Raw genomic sequence first — 15,755 nt, forward strand, 5'->3', positions numbered from 1 at the left:
TGTATTATGAAAAAGGCCAAATATAAGAGTCCACATAACTTCACATATTTTTGGAAGCAACCATCACATCTGCTCATTATTCTTGCTCTTTTCACTGTTTCATGCAAAAGATGCTGGCTCTAACAACTCTTGTCACGAGTTGTGGACTCCTTTCCATGTTTTTGTCTTTCCCAGAACTGCTGAGGTGCTTTGTGTGAGAAGGTGTTGACATGTCTCAAAAGGAACAACTTGCAATTTATAGAAGGAACAATTTGCAATTTACAGGTCTGTTCTACATGCTCTTGGCTCTCTCTTGGGCTGTTGATACAGATGGAGATTTCTGTGGCTGACCTCAGAGGAATTCTTCTGATGGGCAGGAAGGCTGGAATGTTTGCCTGGTGACTCATCCTTGTACCCTCTTTTCCTGCCCTCGCCTCTTATATTTGACTGATATCAGATAACATCTATTAAAAACAAGGCCAAAAAAAGGGCTCTCAAGGCTTACTGCTCTTCATAACTATGTCTTTTATTCTCAGTGTGACTTGTCACAGGGAGTTCGACCAAGGCAACTCTATATAGGCTTTACATCTTCTGCTTCTGTGGTGAGTCTATCTCCTAAAAGTCCTTGCTGTTCTGTACTGCAAAATCAAAGACAGCTCCCACTTAAGGTGGCTGAACCAAAACTATTTTAAGTCTAAACACAGTAAAATCAATTCTGGAAAAAATAGGTGACTGTTTCACCAGGAGAAAAAAACCCAGTAATTCATATTTAGATCTTTATGTTGGGTTCTGAGAATTTTAAATGTCAAAACATTAATGCCAAAGAAAATAGAAAGAGCTGTATTGACAGTTCCAACAAGTGACAATATAAAGTTACATACTTGTGAGTTAATGAGTGATTAACAAGTCGTTCTTTTTAATTGCTTTTCCAGAAGGACTTCAAAGACTTCAGATGGAATTTCAGCTGAGTTTGGGTAAGTATTGGCAAGAGGTAGTCTGCAAAACTGGTTGGGCAATGAGCAGACACTTTGGTGAGATTTGTAGTTCTTCCATCTGGTCACTTGGAAATCTCAGAACTAGGTTCTAGCTTGGCCTTTTTCTGGCATTTTAAATGCAGCTTGAATCCAGGAAATGGAACAGCTAATGAAAACCAAAAGGAAGGCAATTCAAGATGCTTATGAATTTAGATTCTTGATCCTTCTAAAAAATATTTTTGCTACCTCTAGAAAAAATAGATAATTTCAAAATTTTCCTAGATATCAAAGAAAATGCTGTTTCTATTTCTGTGGCTGAGCAAAGACTTGAGAGTGAGCCTGATTAAGGCCATGAAGCAGATGGAATAGGCTTAGATCACTTTTGTCAACAAAGTAGGTTTAAAAACACGTGAAAATTCTTAATTTCTAAGACTGAAAGTCACAAAAACCACCAATACCACCACCAAATTTTAATTTGGTCATGGGTATGTCAATAACTGCAACCAATGACATTTAATAGTAAGTTAACAAGACTCTAGTTCTGGCTTGCTTTTGGCAGTCAGCAGTTTGAACCCATGCACACAGCTACAGATAAAGGTGGACTGAATAGAGCACTGACTATGTTCTCAGTTTTGGATCATGGATTAGGCTCTTTGGAAAACAAAAATATTAAATGTAGTGTGCCTGATAAATATTGACTTTCTGGAAGGTTTGAAACCTACAATTCTAAATAAAATGTGCAGTTTCTTAGTGACACTTGACTTTCTTAGTGACACTTGATCTATGAAGTCATCTCCAATTATATTATAATAATTGAAACAGGAACAAAAAACAACTTAGATGTCTCCTGGGGCCAAATGATTACAACAGCTTTTGACTAATTTTCTTAATTTTACTTCCCCATGCTGTTTGCCACCTAGAACTCAAAACTTGTTTCTTATATTATGAATGCCTGTTTTGTAAATTCAGAAAACATTAGGTGTAAACATGCACATCAGTTAAATAGTTACAATAAGAATGAACTGATTAATAAAACATTTTGCAGAGGCATGGATAATACAAGACTATTACAGAATTATATTTACATAATGTAATCCTTCATAATGTTTTTTTGTTAAGATAATGGTTATAAATTTTTTCAACTCATATAAACCTGAAGCATCCATAATCTGATTTTGGTTAACCTTCCAGCATCACATAATCTGCCCCCTTCAATGCTCAGTAGTCATGTTTACAAAGCTCATTTTGTTTTTAATAATTCTCAAGGACAAGAGCTAAAACTAGCCAATTAGCCATGTCAGCTCAGCTGAAACATTGTATGTGTGATTCTAAACTCTATTCTACAAAATCATCCTGGAAGAAGTACAACTAAACCTAATGAGGCTGTCTGAGAAAGGGGAAAAAAGTCCAACTTCTTTGTGTTAGGCTGATGAATTTTTGCATTTCCATGTGTTACAAGTGTTTTCCATGCAATTCCATAGATTAGCAAAAAAACAGGATTAATGAGTTATGTCTTTGGTTTTAGCTTTTTTTTGTCCAGGCTCATAGCTATTTTAAGAGTAGCACAAAGCACACTTCAACCTTTACCTAGACTACATCTGATCTTCTGAAATGGTGTAATGGGGGTAGGGATGAAAATTCAGCTTCTATATTTCCCACTGTGTTACACTGTGATAGACCTGTTACCACGAAATATGAGTGGTGTGCCCACAAGGCATGGCAGCCTTCACTTGGGGATGACCTGTGGAGCCCCACCCCAGTGATTTGCCCTGCAATCATGCAGCTTTGCTCAGGACCACAGGCCAGGCATAATCTGCCTGAATTTAGTGTTGTCTAATATATTCAGCTACGTGATCTTAATCAAACAAAGCTTCTCTTACATGCTACTTTACACAAGATTGCCATGTTCATGTTTTTACTCTTGAGTAAATGCCAACTATGTAAGCGATAAAAAAAAAGCAATTTATAAGAAGTATGTTTTTAATTGAGTTTGTCCTCAAATTAAGCCTTTCCATGTATTTTAGAATTTTTACAACTGGATGGCACTATAGCAAAAATCTCTAGGTAGATGACATTTACAAGTGGAAAATCTTGTTGTGAAATAATTGTTAACACTGCTAAACAAATAACCTGAGTGGAAAATATACTGAAAAAGAAGAAAAAAAAGTAATTTGTCTTATGAAGCAAAGTAACTTCTTCAAATTTTCCACCATTAGGTATTGAGAACCAGAACTAATGTTTCAGATTAAAAATAAATAAATGGGATGTAAATTAAATGTATATTAAACAGAACAGTAGATGGACTGCAAAGGAAAAGGCTTCCAGTACAGTGAGTGACTTAATGATATATGAGACATAAACTGAACCCATGTGAAGACAGGAAAATACAAGCCTAAAACTATAAAACTCCTTTCACTGTTTTGAATTACCTTGGTCTAAATTAATGAAAATAGCTAAAATTATATAATATTTTTATTGTTATCTAATTAATTTAAGCCTTTAAAGTGGAAAAAAATCATAGTGTCTATGCCAAACTTTGCCCTGCTGTGAGTTGAAGTGTCTGGGTTCTAAATTAGATGCAAAAAGAAGGTTTTAATGGGAATAGCAACTGACCCTTGGCAGTCACAGTGTTAAGAATTGCTGCTGTAGTATTAAGTTACATCTCAGTTCCCTGGGCACAGTTTTACAAGTTATATAACAACAACCATTGTAGGATTACTCAATCCCTTGACCTAATCCTAAATGCATGCTGAATTTGTGGTTCCTGTAATAGTTCTCCAGTGCCATGTTCATAGAAGATGTCAGTGACACCATCAAATCCAGATCCTGTTGCCTGCCCAGACCAATAATGTTCTGCTTACTAGTACCACCCAACCTAAGGGACATTATTTTGTTTTTCCTTCTCTCCTTTCTTAGTTGGCAACCAATTCCTGCCCAAAATTATCTACTCCCGGAAAACGTCTGCACATATAATGGACACACAAGCTGCAGGTACAGTACATACTGTAATTCGTTTCTTGGCATTTATGTGAGACAACCACCCAGCTGCAGAAGGAAAGAATAAGACATATTAAAATATGTGATACAAGTGATTTTTGTTGGTTTGGTTTCTCTGCTTGGATTTCCTGGAAATCATCTGTACAATAACACCACATCTTGAATGTTTTTGTATTTTACATATTCTTTAATAGGCATAACTTGACAATTTTCAAGACAACGTTTTCAAACCTAGACAGGTTTGAAATTGTGTCAGTGCTGTGATTTTTCAGAGAGCAAGTCATCTGATAGATTCCTGTTAACAGCTGCATGGTACCACCTTCTAAAGATACAGGGAGGCTGATTTCATTGTCTTCATAGTCTGGAGATTATGTAATTACTGATTACTAGTAGTAGCCTCCAAAGTCCTTGATCTGTCACACCATACCCTTTTACCAGCATGATGGCCAAGCAAGTATCAAGGAACAGTTTTCTTCTGAAGAAAAAGAATTGTTTCTATTAAGGGAAATCTGCCTCATTCCTTTTAACTCTTCCTGTTCATCATGTAAAACTTGGGGGTAAAAAGCCATCTGCTACCAGACTGCCCACTGTGAAGTCAGATCATCAACACTGAAAAAACAAGGATTCAAGGGAGAACAGGCTCGCTGCCATCCCATGGACCTGTGTTCATCTAAAAGCAACTGCATTCAGTGGAAATATGTCTGCAGAAGAAATCCTGCCCACACATCTTGTCTGCAGAGTCATCTCACTGGCAAGTCAGACTGGATAAGGGCTTTAGCTACTTCATAGCATTCAGGATGTCATACAACAGATGGAGATTTCTCAGAAATCTCTCTGGCAAGATTTCAGCAGGCAAAACATCTGCGTGGAAGGCAATGGATACAGTAAGTAATAGAAAGGTCTCCTTAGTGGTGTGTGCTGACAGGATTTGGTTGCTAATGAGGCAAAAGGCAGAAAAAGGATGCAGTGTGCTGTGAGCATACTGTTACCTCTCCTATGTGAAAAGTTAGCCTAACTCAGATGTTCCTCCTAACATGCAGATGGGTCCCAGAGGAAGGAAAAATTTGTTGTTGAGATGGGCAAAAAAAGATAAAGAAATGTTTGCTCACTCAACAAAAGCTTCTTTCCCAAAAGCATTTTGCTTGAAAATGCACTTCCTTTCCCTCTCTTCTCAATTTTCTTCTGTCTTAATGTTACCACTAATTTTGCTACTCTACTCCATATATATTTGATCACCTTTATTGTTTTCTTCCTCCATATTACTCTCTTTTGGTAAAAAGTTATGCAAATGGAAAGACCCAGGAGGAGCAGCTGCATATATCGTTCACTGTTTAGCCTGTGAGGCAATTCCAGAATTTAATCTTTTCTCTGGTGATTTGTAGGAAAGAGCTTCTTGTTTCTGTGTACTCAATACAACAAACAAAATGTTTGTACAGCACTGTGGTGGTAGCTGCCCAGTTCTACATTAATCAAAAGGTGATAAATTAAATTAAAAAAGGAGTAGACTTTAGGAAGGTGAGGCTGATTGTAATGGAGTGATGTGGTAATTGGGAAACCTGAGTCAAGCAAGTATCCTCTGCTTTTTATTTGATTCCCAGTGTCAGCATTAGACATTCTAATGAATGATTCCACATTTCATCAAATTTTTGAAAAGCAAACTCTTGTAAAGCAGAGCTACAAGATCTTCATAGGTGCAGTTGTAAGAAAAACCTTACATCTTGATCTCAACACTCACTATCTGTGTGAGGTCACTGACATGGGATGCAAATGCTGTCTTTAACTGTGACCTGTGGATTTGCATCAGTAAGCATATTTAAGGGACAGCCTGTATTTGGAGCAAGAGGGTCTGCACTGTTTCTGCTTCCATGACCTGCTGGATGCACAAAAAATTCAAGATTATGCTTGCCTCACTAGTAAGATGGAACCAGAACAACACACTCTGTTCTATTTAAAGTTGAATAGTGGTATAGTGGTATAATTGCATAATATTTGTTTAAAAAAGTGTAGTGGTAGTATAATTGTCCAGTGACTTAGTTAGATAATTATAACCACTGAAAGCATAGCATTGTCCATTCACTTTATCTCCAGTAATTTTTTGCAGTGGCTAGGCAAATTACTGATCTATTTGTTGCTAACATTGTTGCCTGCTCACAAGTTGCCAAGACAGGCTTCCATTTCATCAGCAAGCCCACTACTGAAATTATAAGACACATTCATAGGTTACAGAACATATTTCCTTGAAATACATTGGTTTCAGCATTTGTTATTCATAAACATCCTCCTGGTCAGCTGAATTTTGTGACATTAATTCAGTTTTTGTGCTGAGTAGCTTACTTTTAGAAACAATATGGAACTGGAATAAGTCAGGGAGCTTTAAAGTTTTTGCAAGCTGAAACACTAGCCTTTGCATGGAAATTATACCTTTGTTACAAGACTTTCCTTCTCTATAAAAAGTTATAGAAGTATACCTTTAGTGGTGTGGTGATAGTTTCCATCAGGCAAAGGTTTTTACTTCTTGAACTGCTCCAACACAAAGCAAAGGCATTAAGCTATTCAGCTGGTCACTGAAAAAAATACAGTGAGTGGAAATTTGGATAGTTATCACAAATTAATCTTTGTAGTGTAACGACTGGGGCCATGAGCCTTGCTGTATCACAGTGGGGCCTGGACCCCAGCTGAGATCTTCAGGAGCTACCAAAATACATGTCACACCCAGAGAATACAGAACAATCTGGATTGGTACTAATGAGTGATGGTGCACCAGCAGTAAGTGATGTCTGCCTGAGGGCTGCTGATGTAAGTTGGGTGCTGCAAAAGTCACTGTACCTGCCCCCAGAGAGACATGGGTTTGCTCTGCCTCTGTTTGGAGGAAGAATTTGTAGTACAGAGCTCAGTAGGCTGATGAGAACAGGGGCTAATGGGAAAAGCAGTTGAGTTGAAAGGGGAGAAGGTTTTTGAACTTAAGCTGTCATTACAGTCAGTCACAGGTGTCAGTGGTGACAGCCCTCGGATAAGTACAGCAAGATGCTCAGATTCTTTGTTCTTGTTCAGACAAACTCATCCTGGCTCCAAAGGAAGTTTGAGTGGAAACTGGATAAGGTGCCTGGTATTCTGCTTAAAGCTATTAGAACTGGAAATAGCTCATCAAGGTGTTAGGGAACACTACAAGTCAATGAAGGTTATATCAAAACTACACAGAAGCAAAGGAGCTACAGGAAGATACTATCCTTCATGAAAGATTAATCACTAGCAAATATTTCCGAGCTTGCTTGTACTGTTGATTTCATGTCTGCTGTCTCTGACTAAGCTGCAAAAAGATTAGTAAACTCCTGTGAGACAGTACCAGTCTCCATGTCTATATGCTTCTCAGCAGCATTACTTCATAGCCTAGATATCTATTGTCAACCAGAAGCACTGGCCAGCCCATGAGACAAACACAGTAGCCAGTCAATAGCTGAGTGCAGACATCTGCCGTGCTCAGGAGCAGCGTTCAGCTGCAGTGTTTGTATTAAAAAGCTTTTGTGGCGAGACAGCAGGACTGACTCGCTTGGAGCTTGCTTATGGTAACAGTCCCCCAAGGCGATGACGCACGGCTTGAGAGAGGAAGCAGGTTCTCTGATGTACAAACCATGCTCCCCCTCTTCTCTGCCAAAGAACTACACTGCCTAATTGCACCTTAAAGAGGGGGTGAGTGGTTAACAAAACCAAACTTGCTTATGAATATGTGTTGATTGTAGCTTACACAGCCCCTGTATTTTTCTTTATTCTGTCCTGTTTGCACTTTTAGCCACTGTTCCAGGCAGAGGAGTGTGTGTATCACCCCAGGACTGGTCCTAAAAGGCAGTGGGACTCAGGGAGGAAGTGATGTCCTCAGTCCTTCGCTGAACAAGAGTGGCAGGATCCTCAAGCATTGTATCCTCCTTGACAGCACCATGAGCTCGGACGTGGAGGGGTTGATCTTTGGAGAATTGGTATTTCCCTAACACCACCTTCTTTCCCAAACAGCAGCAATATCAAATGACGCTTCCTCAAGACTCCAACAACTGAAGTGGTCCAAATTTCTAATATAAGTCTAATTCATGGAAATTTGGATATTTTCACCCCATCATTGGCTTATTTTGCTTTTGAAGTGTAAAGAAACTCTGCATCTGATCTCTATCTTTCTGGGCTGGTGCAATTAAAGCTGAGAAGCTGTGGTTCAGTGCTTTTCCCCTGGTGTTTCTCTGAGGATTTGGTATGGTGATGTCAGAGAATGCCCTTCCTGGCATACAGGAAAACTGGAAGATTTAATCAATTCTCAAAAGATGAGTTTACTTTGAAAACCAAAAATAAAGTGGAAGGACAAAGAGGGGTTCTGCAATATGATCTAAAAGCTCAGGAAACTATGGCTTAAGGACAGTCACCATTTAAACTTCCATCATCAGCAACACCTTGTACTCTAAGTCTGAGAAGCACTAAAGTGGGTCTGAATTACTAAACAAGGCAAAAATATAAGAAAAGTAATCTGATATATTTAAACTTTTTGACCAAAAATTTTCTGAATCAGGCTTTCTTTCTGCATACCAAATGCTTGTAGTCTTGCCTGTATTATTTGGATTTTCATGAATACTAATTTTATCTCTTCAGCATTCATTGTTCAGGGGGTTCAGACCAAATGTTCTGCATTTTGGTCTCTGACTGGACTGCTGAAAGTTTCTAAACAAAATAATTATTTGTTCTTAATACTCTTTTCCAGTTATAGACATAAGTGAAGAACTGACTTTTTTTAAAATAGTGGCATTAAAAATAAAGATTCTCTGTGTGAAAATGGTTGAGACAGAGAATTACAGACAAATTGAATGCTGGAATGTGAACAAATATTCTCCAAGTCTGTGTTTGCAGCAATCAGGCATCTCTCACTACAAGAAGAGCAGTCATTCCAGCATGTAGTAAAAGGCTCTCAGGTTTAATCTTTCAGTGTTTCTGTGCCAAACAGGTTCACATAGTTTGGACAACATTTGAATAAGCATCAGTCTTCTGAATACTTATCTAAGACAAACTTCGGAAAACGTTCAACTGCCTCTATTGGAACTAATTAATCATTTGAGCTAAAGCCAGTGCAGCTGAGTTTATTCAATTTTCCAAAGAAGAAAATTATTACATTAAAAAAAAAACAACAAATTTTTAGAGAAAAAAGAGAGGATGCCTTATATAAGAAACAAGTCCCTGATTTTGAAGTCATAGTCATAACAAATACTATATTTTATGGAGTTAATTATTAGCCTAGCAGATAACTGTCCATAAGTGAACCTTACCTTTTTGAAATCAGAAGTGCAGGCCCCAGCTCTCAGTGCACCTTATCTAAAGTTTTACAACACTGGGAAAAATAATGTTTTTTTACTTTCTCTTGGAGCCTTTCCTCAGAAGAAATCCCATCTTTCTCACTGCCTAAGGAGCCAAAAGGAGGTGATCATATCAGCTTTTGAGAATGCCAGTGCTCCATTTGCTTTTTTTCTGCTGGTGATAATTAATGGTGAAGGATTTCTCCTCTGAGACTCTGACTTTATGTTCACTTCTACATTCATCAAAAATCCCTTATTTTGCTTCTTTGTCAGAGCAACCTATCTCACTACAAAAATGTTAAAGAAGTAATTTACTCAGTGCATGAATGAAATTCAGAGCTGCAGTGAAGTTGTTTATGTGGACTGGAGTGCTCCCTCCAAAAAAATCAATGTGTTTTCTTGTCAGCTTCCCCATATTTGCTTTGTTTGTAAAGCCAAGGAATGGTGGAGGTAAGGCAACATAACTGTGCAGAGTTGTTCACAAAGTGCCATGTCTTATTATACAGCAGATAATGCTTTTCATTCTGCAGTAGAAAAATAACAAATCTTCCCCCTATTTCTGACAAAGTGTGAGTTGTTGCAGTCTTTGATTTTCTTTGAATTAGATTTCAGCTTAGTTTATCATCCCAAATGCTTTTAGGTCAGGCAAAGAATGGACTTTAACCCCAACATATCTGTCTAATGCACTTTTTCACCAGGCTGTTTTTCTTCATTGGTCTTATTTCCACGAAACATACTGATTTAATAATGTGTTCAGCTGATCTTCACTGTCTCATTTTCCTTTGAACTGGTGATTATTGTATGTGCACTCATTTATGACATAGACAGTCTTCCAAATCTTTTTGCTCAGGTATGCTTACATAAATGCATACTCATGTCACTGCCTCCCTCCATTAAAAAAAAAAAAAAAAAGAAATAACATGCTACTTGAAAAATCAATGATCTAGAAAAGAAAGTTTCAACTTTGTGAATTCTTCTCCTCTGTTGTATGACCTTTCCTTATCAGTTGTCATGAAGTACACCATTGTCTATTACATTTCATTTCCCTGAGGAAAAATCCTCATACTCTTTTTTTAATCCATTTGCTTCATGCAGAACTGATTTTTTTTTAACTTGTTCTGGGCAAGTGAACGTCCACCTTGATGAAAACATTTCCTCAAAGTTCCTGCTACTGTTGGTTAAAGCCAGAGCAGAGCTCAGATCTGTCTCAGATGTGGACACACAGACCCTCTTGGGGGAGAGAGAGGGTGTCAGCTGGCAGAACATCTATACTCTTGGCATCCCTGCACAGCCATATATCTCCCTTTTCACATGTAGGTGTCCTAGGTACTTCCCAGTGACCTCAGTGTTAAGAACTGCAGACAGGTGGTGATGAGTCACTCAAATTCACTCAGCTTGGGGCTCATCTCCTGAAACATCTCTGCTCTCCCTTCCCAGGCTCTGCTGCCTCCCACAGGCCAGTTCTTGTGCAATTCTATTTGTCTTTCACAGGTTTTTTTTTCAAACAATCAGAGGTAAGGGTTTTGTTTTAAAAACATGCAAGCATAGCCTTTGTGACTCCTCTGGGAACAGAATTTTCTAATGTTCCCTTGGCACTAGAAGTACTGGGTTGTTACTTTTTTAGTAGTAAAGTCGGGGGATTTTGTTCGTTTGCTTTTAGGGGGCATCTATGGGAGTTTATTTGTTTGTTTGATCATGTACTAACTATTGTATTCAAAGACAGATTTGAATTTCAAAACAGGAAGTTCATGGATGTTCATCTGGAATACAAGGATATCTCTAATCCAGAATTATTAACATATCTCCATCGATCATGCCTCGTTTAATATGGGGATTTTATCATAAGATTGCTCAATGCTTCAGACAGGAAGATAGTTTGATACAGTCTGAAAAAAACTCGAAACTTCCAGATATTAATCTCATCCCAGCTCCAAACCTTTCACTCACCTCTGTTTTTATACGGTTTTCTTCCAGTGTTGCAGTGAGTATGTCTTCAGGATATGTTATGGAAAAGTGAAGGTAGGTCAGAAAAGTCAAATACAATTCTGGTTTTAGCAAAGACCTTTGATCACAGGCATAGGAAAAGTAGAAAGAGATTAATGGAAGTTACCCTTTCATTGGATACACCCTTTTGAAGCCGCATGACTTATGCAATATCTCATATAAACCTGCATCTTTGCTATGAGCTAATACGACATTCACATGACAGCAAAGCTCAAATTTAGCCCTTCAAAAGCTGCTTGCTGAGGTCTGAGATGACGTGAGGGGAGTAAAACCTCTCTAATGCTTAAATCCTCCTGCTGCTTCAGAACAGTCAGCACCTCATTAGCCTTAGCTCTTTGTTTGATAGGAAATGTCAGCTCGCCACAGGAAATCTTCTGCACCCAGTGGCAGGAGCATCTGTCTCCATCTAGTGTTCATCCTTCTGCATTTGTAAGTCAGCTGCCCCATGGTGAAAACTGCAAACTGAGAAGGGGAGACATTTGCTCACTAAAGTGTCATCCTCTTACACCTGAGAAGTCAAATTACATGGTGGTCACACTCAGAGGTAGAAGATCACATATAAACCTGCTTGTGAGCTGCTGTGGCATTTAGGACACCTGCCTTGCCCTAAAAGACTATGAAGTGACAAATATGGTTGAAAAATCTGTCCTTTTACAGTATTCCTCTACCCATGACCAAAGTTACATTCAGGGTCTTTCTATTGATTAATGCTGAGGGAATTTCTTAGTAAGAGAGGTGAAATGTTTAATGAAGGAAAAATATAATGGAAACATTTATAGGAATACTTTTCACTGTCATTCTCAAGGAGTAAGAGTTACTGAATTTGCCTCACAATGTGACTGTGAAGAAGAGAGATGTCACACCCTTTGCTGGTTGTGAAATCAAGATAATTTTCCCCAAAAAACTTTTGCATAGTTTAAGGGCATTTGAATGAAACCAGGGACAGACTTCTACCAAGGCAACCCTTGGCTCAGAGGCCCAGCTTTTTGATTAATATTTGCCCAAAGAAGAGGAGAAACCTGTCTACAAAGTGCAGGACAAACATTTTGTGCTGGTAGAAGAAGAACCTGAAGAGAATGGTGGGCCACATAGGCACTTTTGGGAAGAGAGTGAGTCCTTTCAAAATATTTTTAGAGTCCTGGAGGAGCCTTCAGGCTACCTAGCTGGAATGGGATCCAGCCTGGAACCACTACTGAAGAGGTAGCACTGAGCTGTCAGACACAGAGACAATATCCTGAGAAACCCAGCATGGGTACAAACACAAATTCTTAGTTTTAAAATGAGAGGCAGAAGACAGATTCTGCAAGCTTAATATGTTGTGGATTGCCTCTGCGGGAGTCATGGTCTTTATCAACCACTCTTTGTGAGATCTTTGTTAGTCCTATAATCACTAGCTGAAGGCAATTAAGCCCTAGCTCAAATTCTTAACCATTCCATATTTTATTAAGTGGAACCAATTCCAAAATCTCAGAGAATAATCTAAATGTCAGTGGGGTGAACCCAAATGATTCTGATGAAAGCCAAGAGAGGCAAGCAAGGAAACCATGGAGCTCCATCATGTAGTTACTACTGGTACCAGCTTCCAATGCCTTAGATATTGTCTCAGGGCAAAACAGATTTACAGCAACTGTTACCATGCTTACACATACCAGTTTTCCTGTCTCACATCTGAAAACCTCCCCAAAACATATTTGCCCACTAACAGTCAGAGAATGCTGAGGGCTGCAAAAATGTGAGGGGTCTACTGCCCTTCATGGAGGGAACCAGAGAAGAAGGAAACACAGAGGACTTAAGTGAAGAAGGAATTTAAGATGGACAGATTGGCTGGTCTGTGGAAACCTATTGGACCTTCAGGGAGCTCTTGAACTGCCAAGATATAGAGAAATGGCACATGGAATGCTCCTGGAAGAGGTGTGGGAATACAAGAAACTCCAATCCCAGCAACAATGTGAGACTCCAAGAAACCTTGCAATTTCACATTCCTTGTTTTTTTGTGAAGTAGGTCTCTTTTTCCTTTCTCTCTTCTCTACTGCTTGATCACTTCTTCCTTATTCTGAAGACTCATCTAAACTGTAATCTCCACCACTGAGTTCCTGCTGACCTCCAGTTAATGAGAACAAGACAAAGACCACCCATGAAAATACTGCAAGCATTACTGATGTTGGAACTGTCAGTGAATGAAAATAGGTTCAAGCTCTCTGTAAGAAGAGAGGCAGCAGCATGGCAATATTCAGCATTTGATGTAAATTTTATTTTTGTATTCAACTCCTCCCACCTACCTTGCCATTCCTCAGGCTTAAAAAATAAGTATTTTTTGTTTAGATTTTGAAACAGATTTTGCTGGATCACTTTCATTTTGAACATCCCTAGTTAGCCTTATGGATGTCAGGAGGTATTGTTTCCCCTAGGTATTAGAGCTAGAGAAGAATAATGTGAAAATGAGTTTAACAATGTACAAGGGCTGAGATTAAACTTCATAATAAAACCAGATGAGTTTTCATACTTCTGAGTTTCACAAGAACAATTTCACATGGTATCAATCACAAATGGGCATACTGCAAATGAAGTTGTTTTGGTTAAGCATCCAAAAGCTTGGATGCATTTAGAAGCCTGGCTAGTTTGGAAATAGGCTAACATTTTCATCAGATTTGGATGTCCTGATCATATTCCAGGGATCTTCTCAGCCAGCTCAGAAATGGTACAGAAACTGTCACTGGAATGTTTCTATAGTCATGTAACTTGCTGGCAACAGGCAGATACAACATATGATGTATTTTTTTTTATTATCTAATACTAATCCTTATTAGTATAACTATTACAGCTGGTGTTAGTTGTGTATTTATGTATGTCTTCAACATTTCAAAATGTTTGATCTCTGGAAAAGGTTTTTTCTGAACTACACTGCACCTTTGTAAACAGTAACAATAGTTCTGTTGACTAGGTAAATACATATTTGTGAGTATATGTACAATTTAAAGTTAATGTAGTGCTCAGGAACAGGAATTAAGTCCTTCATGTTATTACCAGGATAGTAAAAGCACTTGTAGTGGCACTGCTGTCTCATACCACGAACATATATCTACAGCCTTTTCTTGTGGAAACAGCCTCAGCTATGACGAAAGAGACCAGTTTCTGTGGCAATTCAACTCTCAGCTTCTCTGCTGAAGCTGCCAAGAAAGATTGCCTGATGTGGTTTTGGATGTGAACAATGATAATGGCAAAAATGGTAACGATGTTAGTTTTGAGCAGTTCGGGTACTGGAAATCTCACAATGCTTTTCCCCTCGGTTCCATCAACATTCAGTGTACCAATTTGATGTTGTGCCAATTCATGCAGACAAACTTCAAACAGCTTCTGTTTTGAATAAAACGAAGTTCCAATTGCTTGAGTAGCAAGGTACCAAGAAGCTGCCACGGGTTAACTAGGATTTTAGGACTTTAATAGGGAAACACCAAATTGCAAACCTTTCCACAAATCCCAGATTTTTCTTAATCAATATTGAAGCCACAAATCACTAATCTGTTTAGTGCTTAAGAATGTCACATATTGATTTTAATACTTTCATGGTAACTCTTCTGCCCTGTAATGTAAGCATGAGGCCATGAGTAAGCTTATGTGTGATATAAGAAGGCAGACTGGCTCAAGAGCAGCTCATGAAATAATGACTGGAAAAAACAATGATCTGTGGGAATTCTGCCCAGATCTATGAGAACTACTAGGATCGCTTTTCCCAGACTAATGAGCCTTGGGCAGAAACAGTTTGAAATGTTGAAACCAAGAGCATTTTTGAGGGAGGACATTTTAGAAGAATGTCTTGAAACTGCATTTTGTAACTGTGGAGAATAAAGTGGAGACTGTGTGTGGGTTGAGACTGTTGGAATCAGGATGCATCTCACCTAACTTCAGATGTCCTCAAGGAACATATTTAGTCTAAACTGCTCATGTATGTTTCCTCTGTCAGCAGCAGAGAGAGACAAATCTATGTTTAACCCATATGAAAGACTTCTTGGTGGCACCTATTTTATGATATGGAGCATTGTCCTTGTAAGCGCCACTCATTCCCCACTTAATAGCATCTAGAAAACTGGATTAGACAGGACAATTATCTTGTAAGCATCTTGACTAAAGTTAGGAGATACAAAGTCTCCTTTTCCATCTTCCATGGGAGGATACTAACTCTTGCATGCTGTGTTCCTGGTGGTTGTAATCCAGCAGTACAGACTTGCTTCTTGCTGGTATTTGGCCCTTGCCCCAGTGATGAGCTGAGGAGGTGGGATGGTGAACAGGCAGGCTGTATCCGTAAAAATGGTGCTGTGGTCTCTTCCACTCCTAGGAGATGTTGCCTGCTTCCTTTTCATGAGAGACCACAAGTCTTTAGTCCCCTGCACAATATCTCCATGGAATGAACCTCACAAAATGTCAGTGTTTATCAGTGTTGGGACCCCCATCATTGACACTTTAGTTAACTGTGTACAAGTCT

General features: G+C 38.7%; 1 long non-coding RNA gene across 1 annotated transcript; it reads left to right on the forward strand.

Annotated features, from left to right (window-relative positions):
* The first annotated feature begins 460 nt into the window (after positions 1 to 460).
* On the forward strand, positions 461 to 3,958 carry LOC135298265 (uncharacterized). Its single transcript, XR_010360275.1, has 3 exons — positions 461 to 581; positions 912 to 953; positions 3,870 to 3,958. It is a non-coding gene; the product is annotated as an uncharacterized LOC135298265 (long non-coding RNA).
* The last annotated feature ends 11,797 nt before the right edge of the window (positions 3,959 to 15,755 follow it).

This window comes from Passer domesticus, chromosome 3 (genome assembly GCF_036417665.1).
Source record: "Passer domesticus isolate bPasDom1 chromosome 3, bPasDom1.hap1, whole genome shotgun sequence".
Taxonomy (NCBI): Eukaryota; Metazoa; Chordata; class Aves; order Passeriformes; family Passeridae; genus Passer; species Passer domesticus.